General features: G+C 34.1%; 1 long non-coding RNA gene across 1 annotated transcript; it reads right to left on the bottom strand.

Annotated features, from left to right (window-relative positions):
- Positions 1 to 7,441: 7,441 nt before the first annotated feature.
- On the bottom strand, positions 7,442 to 11,405 carry LOC132615181 (uncharacterized). Its single transcript, XR_009572604.1, has 3 exons — positions 10,313 to 11,405; positions 8,985 to 9,193; positions 7,442 to 7,724 (listed from the first exon to the last, which is right to left on the bottom strand). It is a non-coding gene; the product is annotated as an uncharacterized LOC132615181 (long non-coding RNA).
- Positions 11,406 to 14,604: the final 3,199 nt, after the last annotated feature.

Raw genomic sequence — 14,604 nt, 5'->3', positions numbered from 1 at the left:
TTGGAATAGTAATGAATGGGGAACTTAGGGCTTTTAATACTCATTTAATGAATCTATCTGCCCGACTCGCTTCTGCGACAACGATTCCATAGCGGTGATACCGCTTTAGCGTCCCCTCAGACCGTTGTGGTGGTCAACTAGTGACTACACTAGGCCGCTTTTGCAGCGTGGCCACTGCTATAGCGGTGCCGCCATTGCGGTCCTAGTGCCGCCACAGCAGGCACCAGACACCAGAAATCCCCAAGTTTCACAATCTCAACCCGAAATTTTGACTATCATCCGAGGCCATCTGCTCACATACCATATATGCAGACATATATAAAAACACGCTAGAAACACACTCGTCGCCTCAGAATTTCCAACGGAGGTCTCGTTGACCGAGTCAAGCCCCGATACCTCAAATCCAACTTCCCAACTCAAGTCCCAAAATGCACCCGAGTGCATTGGGAACCGAACCAAATATACGTACAAGTTCTAAAAGACCATCTGAATATCTCGGAATCGATGGATTTCTGAAAAAGATCCATTTGCCCAAAGGTCAATTGTGAGTCAACTTTTTTTCGCTTTAGACCCAAATTTTCCAAAAGTCGCCCAAATCATATCCAAACACCCCGGGAAGCGTGTCAACGGTCCCCTTGAGTCAAATGTGAGCTAAAAAAGCTCAGGAAGGGTCAAAAGTACTGAAAGGACTATAACGACCAAACGGGTCGTTACAAATGCAAGTTGTCATTAGAGCTCCATTCATGTACTCGATAGTTGTCCAGTTTATGCAGTTGGTCTAAATCACGATTTGCTGGTTGGTATTTAATCGTATATACTTGGGTGATTCTTGAGAGTATTCAGATTCCTTAATTGTATCGTTTGCAAGTTACAATATTGTCTGAATAATTGAATCATTTGTAAGACTTCCCCCAGATTACTATGTGGACTAAGTATGTAGTTGTCGTACAGAGTATGTGGCCTACAGAGGCTTATTTGCTAGCCCACAGCAGCTTATTTGTTGGCCTATCGAGGCTTATTTAATGGCCTATCGAGGCTTATTTGACGGTCCACACCGACTTATTTGCTGGCCTACAGAGGCTTATTTGATGGCCTATCAAGGCTTATTTGACGGCCTACAACGGCTTATTTGCTGGCTATAGCAGGTCGATATTTTTCGATTCGTATTTGCACTTGCGTCATTTAAAAAGGAAAGTGTCCCGGGGAAGTATGGTTGTCAATCGTACCGGAAAAAAGGAAAAAATATACTTCTACGTGGATGGTGCTCTAAATGGACTTTATTTTAGAGTCGCCACCTAATTTTTAGGAAATTAGGAAAACCAGTTCGAAAAGGTTCATTCAAATCGGTTAAATTTTAAAAGAATCTTAATCTAACCAAAGTTCGGGTAAGGGTTCTGGTGATCCCCCAAGGAAGGGTTTAGGCACCCGGTATTAAGGATCCGTAAAATACGATTGACCTACGGGTTCTAATAGTATGCCTTTGTAGATATAAATTGTTTGTGATAAAAAACTGCTTTTGTTTATATTTATGCAAAGCAAGATGTCATTTATGCATAAATACTCACTTTTTGAAGAAATAAAAATGGTAGAGTTTTGCGCAAAATTGGGCGTTTTGGATTTCGGATTAGAACAATTAAGTTAAAACCCGAAGGCGTTAACCTAAGTAGAACACTACGTAAGCCCACCCGAGTTTAGAAAAAAAAAATAGTTTAAAGTTTTATAAAAAAAAAAAAAATCACTTTTTGACATACTATTACTATCCATATTTTAACCATATTTTATATTTTTTTGATTTTTATCCTTTTAGTCCAAGTTAATCCAAAAAATAGTTTAAGTCCAATTTTGTCCAAGATGTCCATATGCACGGTCCACAATCATTTTTGTCTCTAGTTCCGTAAAATTAATCAAGTCCATTATTTTGTCCCAAAAATCATTTTTATATGCTAATAATTGTAAAAATCAGTTTCATATGTAGAAAACAGTTTTTTGGCAACTCTAATACATGACAATCTTTAAGGGTTCCAATAAATCACATTTAATCAATTTTGACAAATAAATAGTAACGAGATAGGGAGTTGGGCCGACCAAACCCAACAGAAAAATGCATAAGTAAATATTTTCGCTCCAAATTATGCTCCAATGCCTTAGTCCTTCCATGATAGGGGTTAACTCAGTCTAGAAATTTTAGTGGGCCTCGAAAGACCCACCAACAAATTTGGGAGGTTACAAAAGATAGGTGTACAAAACATTAGTAATAGGCCTAGGTCAATTATCTAATTTACAAAGCCAGAATGAATTACAATGCTTTTAAGCCTAGCCCATAATTATCATACTTATAAATAAAAGGACAATTTATGCAAAAGGCTCAATAGTTGCTATGAATTAGTAACAAACTCACACGAACTAAGTTTTGTTTTTTTTTTTTTTTTTTTTTTTTTTTTTGGAGTAAGTTTTATAACTAGAAAATGTTAAATTTGACATTACATAATTTTAGCACAGAATTAAACATATCAGTTTTTGCTAAATAATATCTGACCCCCCCCCCCCCCCCCCCCCCCCAAAAAAAAAAAAAAAACATAACCCGTGTCTTGGCAGAATTAATATAACTTAACAGATTTAAGGATTTATTCCATAATTAAAACAAGTTATTGCATTCCATTTAATAAGGACACCAATTAATAATCCCTATAAATAAGCAAAAAGACAAATGCAGAGAGGATAACTTCCTTATATAGTTCATCAAAAAAATTCCAATATATATACACACACAAGTATACAAACAATCTATGTTCAGAAAAAAATGTACGCATCTTTTTAAAAATATAAAAAAATATATTAGATGTATGCTAAATTAGTAACCGTGTATTTTATGTATATATATATAAAAAATATATGACATGTTTTTTATATCCCAGGTATATATATTGCTATAATTAAATTTTAAGGTGGTGAATATATCACAAACAATTTGAAAGGACTAGACTCTATTGTGAATACTATTAATTTTGCGGATACTCACTTAATCATGTAATTATCATACTTACAAATAATATTTAATAAATCATACTAAACCTACCACCGCTATGTCAAAATTCTAACTTAAGCTACTCTTTTTCTTATTTGTTTTATCAATTTAACTAACCTAAAATCACTTAACATTGTCTAAATCAAACTTCTAATTTATTTTCATTTTTCAAATAGTAATAAATCCATGGGATACTCACTTAATCATGTAAATAAAGTTAGGCTAGCAAATAATCCTTTTCAACTACACAAACATCATAAATAACATATAATCATAACTAAATGAAATAAAGGATGGAATAAGAGGTTACCTTTTGATGGGGCAACCTAAAGATCAAAAGGAGGGATTGAGTCCACCAAATTTAAGCACCAACACTTCACAAATCTTTGAAAACCCCTTTGTCTTTTTAATTTTTTTGGATGATATCCGTATTCTTCTATGTATATATATCTATTGTATTTATATTTTGTGTATTTTTAGTAAGAGTGTGTATAGGCTACTAAGTTTTTGCATATATAAATCAAACCTTAGTTTTTTTTTTTTTTTGCTAATTTTCGAACTCCCTTTCTTTGTTTTCTTTTTTCCTCTCTTGTGTGTGGTTTCAATAATGGGTTTTTAGGTGGTGAAAATGGTGAAGGTAAAAAAAAATGGAGTAAAAGAAGGTGGTGATATGTTTTTTTATTGCTATGAGTCCCTCCTTTCTTTTTTCTCATCCGTGACCATTTTCTAGGAAGATGATGATGAATATTTTTTGTTTTCTATTGTGTGGTCCCTATCCCCCAAAATAGAAAGATAAAATTTTCCCCTTTTTTCTCTCTCAAAAAAACGTGACCTCCTCCATTTTTACTGTTCATCCCTTCTATTTGTAGGCAAGCCAATTTAGAATTCTATGGACAAAAATAGGTCATGTGGCCATAGCTTTTCCCCCCAAAATCCTTATTCATATTTTCAAAAATCATCCAACTAAGCATTTAGAATTCTATGGACAAAAATAGGTCACTTGGCCGTACTTTTCCTCCCAAGAAGATCTTATCCAAATAGTACCAACAAAGGTATAAATGAATAAAATCTCCTCCTTATTTTTTATATAAATATAGCATAGTTTTTATATAGTTTTAGGTTAATTAGTCTGCTACGCCCCTTGTAAAATAATATTTTGATGAAATAAAAATCAAAATACGTCGTTTTAAAACACGAGCTTCAAAACGAGCCCAATATTGATATACTTCCGAGTAATATTTAAAAATGTGAAAAATGCAGTAAAAAATGAGCCGTAATTCATACGTCGTTATAATTAACAATTTTCCCCTAGTTAGACGGAGCAGGATATGTATCTTCTTTTTAAATCATGTTTGTGAAAGTAAATAACTCGTATTTTCTTGTAATCGTTAATTTTTATGGAATAATAATTATACGTCAAATTTTGCAATTTTCTCGGGATTTTTAATTTTTTTTTAAGGGCATCCTTATTCCGTCTTGGACTCGGAAAATTTAAAAATTAAAATACGCGTTTTATGAGGTGAAAATTAGGTGTCAACACTGGCCTATAGAGGCTTATTTGATGGCCTACCGAGGCTTATTTGACGGCCCACAACGGCTTATTTTCTGCACAAAGGCTTATTTGATGGTCTACCGAGGCCTATTTGTAGGATAGATATTTGCCGTACTTATACATGATAGATCTCGTTGTGACTCGACAGAATGCTTGTTATGCTCGCATACGATTTATGTATTCTAAAGAAAGGTAAAGAATTAAGTTAAGGAACGGTAATCAAAGTATATGATCCCAAGTGAACAATAAATGGTCCCAGAACGTCGCTCCACATAGCGATCCAAAGATATCATCAGAAAGACAGAAGTACAGTAAGGTTCAGTAAGTGTTCCTATATATGTTTTAGAGCTTTCAGTTATATCTACTTGATTACACTTCAGTTGTCTCCTTTATGAGCTTCAGTTTATAATGTATGTTTCGTGTCTGCCTTATGTACTCGGTACAATCTTTCTGCACTGATACCCCTTAGTCGGGGATGCCGCATTTGTTATGTGTCACATTGCATGTTCAGATATACGGGATGACAGTCATCCTCTCTAGACATTGCAGATACTCAGCGAAGGTATTGTAGGCTCCATTTTCATCTAGTCCTGAGTCAGATCTTGTGATTTCAGTAATATTAGAGACTTTGAGTAACTCGGGGCCCTGTCCCCGGCATTTATATCATTTTTTCAGTAATAAGTATTTGTAGAGGCTTCATAGACAGTTGTATTATTTAGTCTTCTCGGTTATGTCATACAATTGTGCAAGTTCATAATAGTTGCGTATAGAGGATAGTCAATCCCATGCGGGTTTAGGGCGTGACAATAACATTATGCTTATCATGATAGGAACCTCAAAGTAGTCATGACACATAATTAAGCACGTACAACAAGTATTTCAACAAGCACCCTACATTCCGTAGAGCATTAATAACTCCAATACCCGCATATATTTGGAAATATATGCGGGTAATATACACAAAACAAAATTAATTTGGAAACGTTCTCTCATTGAGGTCAAAACCTTAATGTGCCTCGGGCCAAAGAAGTCTTAACCTTTATGAATCACCTTTCTTCGCTCGAAATAACCTTGATCTATTAAGAAAATACTCTACAAGGTTAGACTAATCCACTGATACTAATTTTGCAATTTTATACTAGGTCGGGTCAAAGTTAACTCCAAAAAATAAAATTTGAGCCTCGTGGTCAAACCTTAAATTTTATTATATTTTTGTATTACCCATAACTCCACGAGTCTAAATTTATCATGAGATATCAATTCCGAGTTTAATTCAATGTTCAAATATCTAGTTTATCCTATATTAACTCTCGTGCAATCCCCCAAATTCTATATTCAAATTCATGATTTAGGATTAATCTAACATAGATTCATGTATAATTACTAGAAATCAATCTAGAATTGCTACCTTGGTGTTATATGATGTTTCCTCTTCGGTTCACTTTCCAATCCATAACTTAGTTCTCCCCAAAATTGAGTTAGAATGTTACAAAAATCTTGAAAAGAGCCGCTTTATACCGCAACACCTTTTGCAATTGCAGAGGCCAGCCTCACGATTATGAAGAGCCCTTAATCTGGCTATTTCCGCAATTGCAATAGCCACGTCGCAATTGCAGTGTCGCAATTGCGAGGGTATTATCCTGATCGGCAAACAGAAACTACATGTTTTTAGCTATCTTCCGCCTCATATTTAGATATCTTTTCTTGTGTTTAAATATATTTCGTTCACTTTAAGCTTAATATTTGTGTTTCATTGTGTAGGGAACGAATTAGTTAAAAGATGAGAATTGGAAACTAACAATGATGAAAATGGACTTTGAAGTTTGAGTAAAAGTCCAAGTCATGAAGTGGGATCGAGTCTAGAAGCCGAAAATCAAGTGCACATGCAAAATATATGAAATAGGAAAAATAGGACAAAAGTATGTGGACACGCCACTAGGCCACGCACCACAACAATGCATTGTCAGAAAACCTGTATAGTTAACTCTATAAGTTTTGATTTGGCACCTCGTGCTACACACCGCACTTGGTCTCTGATAAAAGAGTTACCAGTGCAATTTTGGGTATTCGAATTTACTTGGTTTGTTAAGGGTGTTTTTTTCTAAGGGCTTCCCTACTCGGTATAAATGTGACTTAAACACGTTTTTGATGGGGGAATTCACTGGAGAAGGATCGAGAGACGGCTAGAGGATGCGTGTCGTGGAAATTCATTGAGTTTTTCTTTATTTTATCTCATCTTGTAGTTTATGTTATTAATAATTAGAGATTTGTATGCCATGAACATGTGTGGCAAGCTATTATATGTCGACGATCAAATTGAAAATTTGCTTCTCCTGATTGCATAATTTCCATCATGGTGTCCAAAAGTCCTTAGTTTGCTTCTCGTATGAGAATGAACATGTTTATCAATAATCCTCTCAAGAAACTCATCAAACTCCTTTGAAAGATCCTTGAGCTTGCGGCTGAGTCCACTATTAGAAAAATGGCCTATAGCGAAGGGAAACATGGTCCCTAAAAGTGGGTTTTCTGGTCCCTAAAGATCATGAACGACCAGAAAAAGCTGGTCGCCACCTGTCGCTCTCCACCTCTAAAAGTCATCAACGACGAGAAAAATAAGCTGATCCTTAAAGAGTAATAGCGACCATCGACAATCTGGTCAGTAAAACACTTTTAGAGACCTTATTTTCAGTCCCTAATAGATGAAGTTAAGTCTTAGTAACTGGTCCTTAAAGCTTAGCGACCGGCTACCATGTAGTCCCTAAAAGTACTTTAGGGACTAAAATACTGGTCCCTAAAGATACTTATGACCTGGGTCTCTGTCCAACATTATTTCTGCAAATCATATTCAATTTGCAACTAAAAACTAGATCACAAAAGGATAATATAATGATGATCCTGCTTTCATACACATATAATTAATTACAAAAAAAAAAAAAAAGACAAGATTTGCATTAGTTGGCATCTTACAACCACAATATAAGCTATAGTAACAATATTGTGTACATGTTCCCTTAGTAGAAAATGTATGAAGCTAACATTCCTAGCCTATAATATAGAGTTTGTCAACTTGCTTCTTGAAACAAATTGATAGTCAACCAGCTGTATGTCCTCAAAAACTTGCTTCTTGTAAACTCCAGTATTCAAAACCTGTAACAAGTACGTAGTAAAAAAACATCCTTTAGAAAAAACTATAAAATCAACTAGACAATTGGTTAAATAATTTTCTATAACTTTACTCTAGTAATGTTTTGACCATTAGTTAATTCCCCCAAAAGCAATCCAGATGGATCTAGTGTATGAATACAATTCAGAGATAAATAAAACATGAGGCATACTCCATGTTAGATTCCAAATATCACACTGTACAATTATTTTATAAAAAAAAAATCATTTTCATATGTCATACCGAACATACCCTGTTCAAATGCACGAACTAAAACGACGATTCAATTATGTTCTGCACTTGTAAAACATATTAAAAGCTAAAACGACAAGTCAATATGAAAGCAAGAATGAGAAATGGAAATCTATGTAAAAACCTGTATTAACAGTACACTTCTGAAAGTCTTAAGAAAATAATGCAAATAACAGACAAAAAGAAAACAGTGATCTTCATACATGGAGCTTGAAACCCTATAGAGATTTTTATTTTCATAGCAGAAAGCCTAATAAACGAACTAGAGTAATTGACTTTAGTTTGAAATACGGTTACATCCTTCCTTGTTCTATTCTAAATGATTGTAGATAATGTTGCTAAATTCCTTATGTAAGATTGAACTTAAACGGGCTTAAATTGACGATATGGACATGAAAAATTCATTTGATGGACTCTTAACTTGCTTGAGGTTGCCAACTATATAATTTTAAACAGTTTGATGATCAGCAAAGAAAGAAATAGCAAAAGATAAGATTGTGATTAAATGTTTTTCCTATTCCTAAACTTTGCTGATGTGCCAATATATGCTGGGAAGGAAAAACCAGTTTATTGGCAAATGAAAGAAATGGAAGCTACTGTGATCAACCTAGCCAGTAAATATCCTGCTGGTGTTATTTTTAATATCACCCCTCAGGAATATTCTATAACATTAGTTTTTTAAGACCAAAGATTAGTTGCTGTACACATAATTTCATCAACATTGGGATTACAGATAAAAAATCAGACACGCAAAAATATTAAACATTTACAAAGTTGTGAAACATCAGCAGCAACACCCAAATTAAGAAAGAACAAGAAGACAAAAACACCAAAAACCCAGAAATTAAAGCTGAAACTAAGCTCGAAGAACGAAAATTGACAACAACTAATAATGTTGCTGCTCATAACCAGCAAATCAACAATCACCAAAAAGCATAAATTCCCCAAATGATACATATGAACATACACTAACTAGGTATATTATGTCAAACCTGAAAACTTTCGGTGGAAAAAATATTCTTTACCAACCATTCTCATTGTTTCTTGTCTACCCCCATCGTCAAATTCTTAAGAGCGTCTTGGATTGGCTTACCCTTCACATACTTTGCATCAATTTTCCTCTGCTTTTGTTCCAAAATTCTTTCATCCATCCCAAGATATGATCGCGATTAATATCCTTGTCATCACTCTCAAATTTATCCTGCAATAAATAAAACTTAGGTTGAACTCTAGTATGCAATTAAATTCCACAAAAAATGAAACAGTGGCTTCTAGAGTTAGGTTGAACTCCTGTAAGAATGTGGCTTTTAGAGTTAAGCAAAGAAAAGAAGAAAAAGAAAATCAGAGTACTAAAATGAAGCATTACACACAAAAAGAAAAAAATAGAAACAGATAAACTCAACCTTCTGTATAACAGTGACAAGAATCATAACTGGCAATGTATAAGTTGATGAACAAAAATAACACTTTCTGCTAAACCCCCAAATGACGTATTTCTCAATAGCCTGTGCAACTTTAATCAGAAGTAGTATACAGAGCAATATAGCAAGAAGCTGCTACAATATTTTCATACACATCAACAGAGGTTATAATATAGCAATAAACTTTCTCCCAAATTGTTTTTTTCATTAAATGAGTCAGTAGGTTACATTCATGTACTTCTCATTTTGTTTCTTGAGAGTCTAGGAAAAGATTCAGAAGGAATTTTGTACTACAGTGTGATGTTTCTCATATATATATATATATATGTCTCTCACTCCTTGAGATATGTTTACCATTTTCTCAGTAAATGGCACTGTCTTAGATGCTTGTACTAAGCAACTGAATGAGCTGTCACACTGATTATCAAGTTTCATTTTTTAATAACCCTTTTTCTTATTTAACTAAAGCTTTTATTCTGACAATGAATTCATTTTAATGTATCATTCTCAACATTGTTAACTCAAGTAACCATTAAAGACCATCCACATCTTCCAGGGAAACATGCTTCTATTGATAGGAGTTAAACCCAAAATTGACAAGTACACTCTAATTTCTCTTCTAGTATCCTTGTGTGTTCTGTTAAGCAGTATACATAATCATACACAAAATTACAGTAGCAGCAACAGATAAGAGAAGAAGAGAAAAGAAGAATAGAAAGTAAAAAATCTGCAGTAGCAGCACCAGATAAGAAAAGACAAAAGAAAAAAAAACTATAATTATAGTAGCAGTGATTTCAGATCAGAGAAAACAAGAAGAGAAAGTAAAAAAGAAACTGCAACAGTGATAGCGATAGCAGAAAAGAGAAAAGAACAGAACAAGAAAGAAGACATAACTATACCTGAAGAAGATAAATCAGTTGCAACACGCAAAACCTAGACCAAAGAAGAGAGCAATGAAACAGATAAGAAACTTACATCTTTTTCATTTTAAAGTGTACTTTTTTTTGTGAAAATAAATTAAGAGCATGCTTCAGTTGCTTCTTGCTTCATCTACACTTCACGTTTTAAGCGATCGAAGCAACAAGTGCTTTAAATAACACTGGAAATGTGAAGTAGTGCAAAAAGAGAAGTAAATAGGGAGTTTTAGCGATGCAAAAACAACTTTTCAGCTTTCCCCATATAAACAACCTCATGATAGGAGTACATAATTCTTTTTGGCTAGATTTTTTCCTAACAGCAGTAGCTGAAAAACTGAACGATAAGAACTTCAAATACATGAAGAATGTAAATGTGTGTACGGAAAATCTTAATCTTTAACTATTGGTATGTCTTTCAGAAAGAACCTTAAGCTTTAATTTGCATAAACCAGATTTTATTTTCAGCTTTTCTTCAATTTGCTTGAAGAAACAGGTTTACTATGCCCTTAACTAGAAGTTCCACTGAAATTTCAATCAAAGCTAAACATGCTGGCTGCTATCTACGTAAACTATTTTCAACAAGAAAAGCAAAGTTTTAAGAAATTATGTATAACATCCATATTCTCTTTGAATAGTCCAATGAGAATGTACTCTATAATGCTCATACATAAATATCATAAACAAAATAAGAAGAAAAAAGATAGTTTGTTAAGAATATATTCATGAAGTGAAAAGGGGGGGACAGAAATGTTGCCAAATATTACAAACGCACAACAACATATTTATCGTTCTAATTTCACTACAAAATATTATTTCCTTTTAACTTCATGAGAAGTCAATTTGTCTTTGTATTTCTCTAGAAAGAAATAAATCCAACCATCATCCTTCATAAAATCAAGTTTGTAATAATATTTATCAAGCACTTTGTTGCCTACCAAAATACTGCTAAAAAGGTCTAGAAAGACGAAGGACTACCTAAGCAAGAAAAAGCTTAATCTGAAGTTTCTACAGTAAAGGAAATAACCTAATGGGTCAAAAAAAAATTCAATCAATTCATAAGAAAAATCAGAACAGATAAAACCTCACAGTAAATTAGACCCACAATATTTCCTTATTCCTTCAGCCAAGTCTCCAGAAGACTTTTCAATGAAAACCAACAGAAAAACCCCACAATAAACCCTGTAATATGTCCTCAATCGTTGTCGTCCAACCCATTACTCCCACTTTAAGCCCTCACACAACGACAATCAATATTCCAAGCAAACAAAGAAACCCAATCGCAGAACCTTGGGTTAGAAAGAAAGAAGTGAAGGAAGATTCCTTTTTTTCATCCAAAAAAGAAATTTGAGCAAGAAGGGAATCTGGTTTGAGCGAGAATAAATCAGACAAATTAAATGAGCAAGAAGAGAATCTAGGTGTTTAGCCGCAGACCGACGATCACATTCTAAGCAATTTGGGATTTTAGGGTTTTGGCGCTAGAGACAGAGGGAAAGTTTTAGAGCTTATATCAATTAGCGCCTTTAGTCCCTGAAATTTCATTATTAGCGACCGGGCTTTTGGTTTATGCAGTACCACATTAAATCCGATCCCTTCGTTACTTGGAAAATAAAAAATAATCTCATCCCTATAACTATACCATTAGGGACCATATTTCAGACCCGTCGCTAAGTCTTGATCTCTAATAACCTTTTTTCTTGTAGTGGTCCCTAGAGATCAGTAAAACCAAGAAAGGGGGAAAATCTCCTAAGTTGGTGTTGCTGCTAAATGCACAACATCTTGAACTACAACTTTGAATCCCCTCCTGCTTAAGTCCTCATCCATGTACTTCTTTGCAAAAACTATTAAGCAAGTCAAGTTAGCATTCAAGGACGTAAACTTCCACTAAGGTCAACAGCTACACAGTCATGAGCTTCTCTTTTAAGTGATTCAATCACAAGTTCAACTTCTTGCTTTCTCATGGATTGGAATGAATTTGTTTTATGACTATTCAAGAGAGCATAGTGCACAATTTGCCCATGTTACGACGATACGCACCATATTTTGCAAATATCAATTTTTTCCGGCCATAAGCCAAATACTGAGATGCCTCATGATGAGGCCTACTAGCAAATATGTTATCATATATCTTGAGGACCTTTTTGACTGCATCAGCAGACGAGGCAACGATTTCAGGTACTAGCCCCAGTAGCATATATTGTAAAAATGAATGTGATATCTCAAAAAAGAAGTGTGCAAATTTATTCCTACTAAAATAATGTCTACATTCATTTCTTATATATTTAATTTTTTGTTAATGAGATTAATTATAATATTATAATAATATATTTAAAACAATTTCTAAGGTCTCAATATATTTTTGTAGCAGACCATTATTACTCTCAACATTCAGTAGCTTTGGAAAAACGTATTTGACTGAGCCTTAATGACAGCTATATTAAAGCAATTTAAATGGTCATCATGACATTCAATATGGTAAAGTTGTTAATTGCTAGCAGATTTTAACGTTATTTTTGGCTATCAAAGAAGGCTTGAATCATTTTTCTTCATCACTATATATGTACTATCTTGTGTGTTCAAAGAGAAGTTCTTCTTCTAATTTCGTATTGCTAGATTTTCTTTAAGATAAATTTTTGTTAGATTTTGACTCCTAGTTTTATATTAAAAGAGCTTGTTGAATTCTGGGGATACACCCATACTGCGTTAAAATCCTTAAGGACAGTGTCTTTGACATGCTTTAAGCTTTGAAGAATTCCATACAAGTGTTAGATTAAATATTTTCAGTAAGATTTCCAATAATTTTTAGGATATTTATTTCCCAATGATTTTATGGAGAATAAAAATTACAATGTGAATCAAAGGGAAGAGAAGAGAAAACAGTAGTAGCAGACATAGATGGAATGGAACTTTACTTGTTGGACTGTCAGATATAGAGTCCGTGGCACGTGTTGTTATGCCAAAGTTCTATTCGAGCGAGTTGCACAGGAGACACGACTTTGTTTTTTCGTCGTGTGGGAAAAGAGATATGCATGTACAAGGGAAGAGCCATTGGATTCGTGAATGAATCTCGAATCCTTGTTGGAATACAATGGTTGACGAAGTAACACATTTTTACTTATGTTAATGAGGTATGTAACAATATCATAATCTCTATGATTTAATAAAATAATTATTACTCCCTCCGTTTCAATTTATGTGAACTCATTTGACTGGACACCGAGTTTAAGAAAGTAGAGAAGACTTTTAAACTTGTGGTGTTAATAAGTCACATATATTTTGTGTGGCTATAAATCATTGCATAAAGGTAAATTGTTTCCAAATATAGAAAGAGGTCATTCTTTTTTGCAAGGACTAATAAGGAAATAGGTTCATATAAATTGAAACAGAGGGAACATTATTTTGGTATATGGCAAAATATGCCATCGTACTCCGGTGTATGGCAAAATATGCCATCGTACTCCTCAATGTAGAAGAAAATTAGCAGAAATGACAATTCCGCTAAGTAAAGTAAATTTAACTAAGCGGGTGATATAATTATGTTATGCTAATGTTAGATTTTAAAGTTTCATCTGACCAAATGATTGGCTTTCATATAATAGTTACAAAACGTTGGTGTATTGTCTGTTATGATGACTATGAAATTGTCATTTGTCTTAAATGAGTTTTAATCATTTCATTCATTAAAATCATTGAAGTCATGTTAGATGTGAACAATGCCTTTTTTACATGGGGATCTTGATGAGGAAGTGTACATAAAGCTACCTCCTGGTTACTCCCCTCCTGCTTCTTCCTCTGTTCCTTTGGCTTGTCAGTTGCAAAAGTCTCTTTATGGCTTGAGACAGGCTTCTAGACAATGGTATGCCAAGCTATCTCAAGCTCTCTCTTCTAGGGGTTATTCTCACTCTCTGAATGATTACTCATTGTTTACAAGAGGGTTCGAGTCTTCTTTGGTGATTCTAGCTGTTTATGTGGATGATATAATCCTCACTGGCACTGATTTCTCTGAAATATCTGCTCTGAAATCATTTCTCCACAATCAGTTCAAGATTAAGGATCTAGGGTTTCTGAATTATTTCTTGGGTATTGAGGTGTTATATTCTACCTCAGGTGTCCTGCTTCACCAAAAGAAATTCATCCATGATCTTCTTGAGACTTTTGACTGCAGTAATGTTTCCCCTGTTCTGTGTCCACTTGAGCAGAATGTCAAGTTGAAACTTAACGAGGGTGAACCATGTCCCAAGCCTGAAAAGTACAGATCTTTAGTTGGGAAGTTGAGC

This window comes from Lycium barbarum, chromosome 10 (assembly GCF_019175385.1).
Source record: "Lycium barbarum isolate Lr01 chromosome 10, ASM1917538v2, whole genome shotgun sequence".
In the NCBI taxonomy this organism is placed as follows: domain Eukaryota; kingdom Viridiplantae; phylum Streptophyta; class Magnoliopsida; order Solanales; family Solanaceae; genus Lycium; species Lycium barbarum.
Note: the sequence above shows the minus strand (reverse complement) of the source record. Positions and strands in the feature narration are given on the sequence as shown.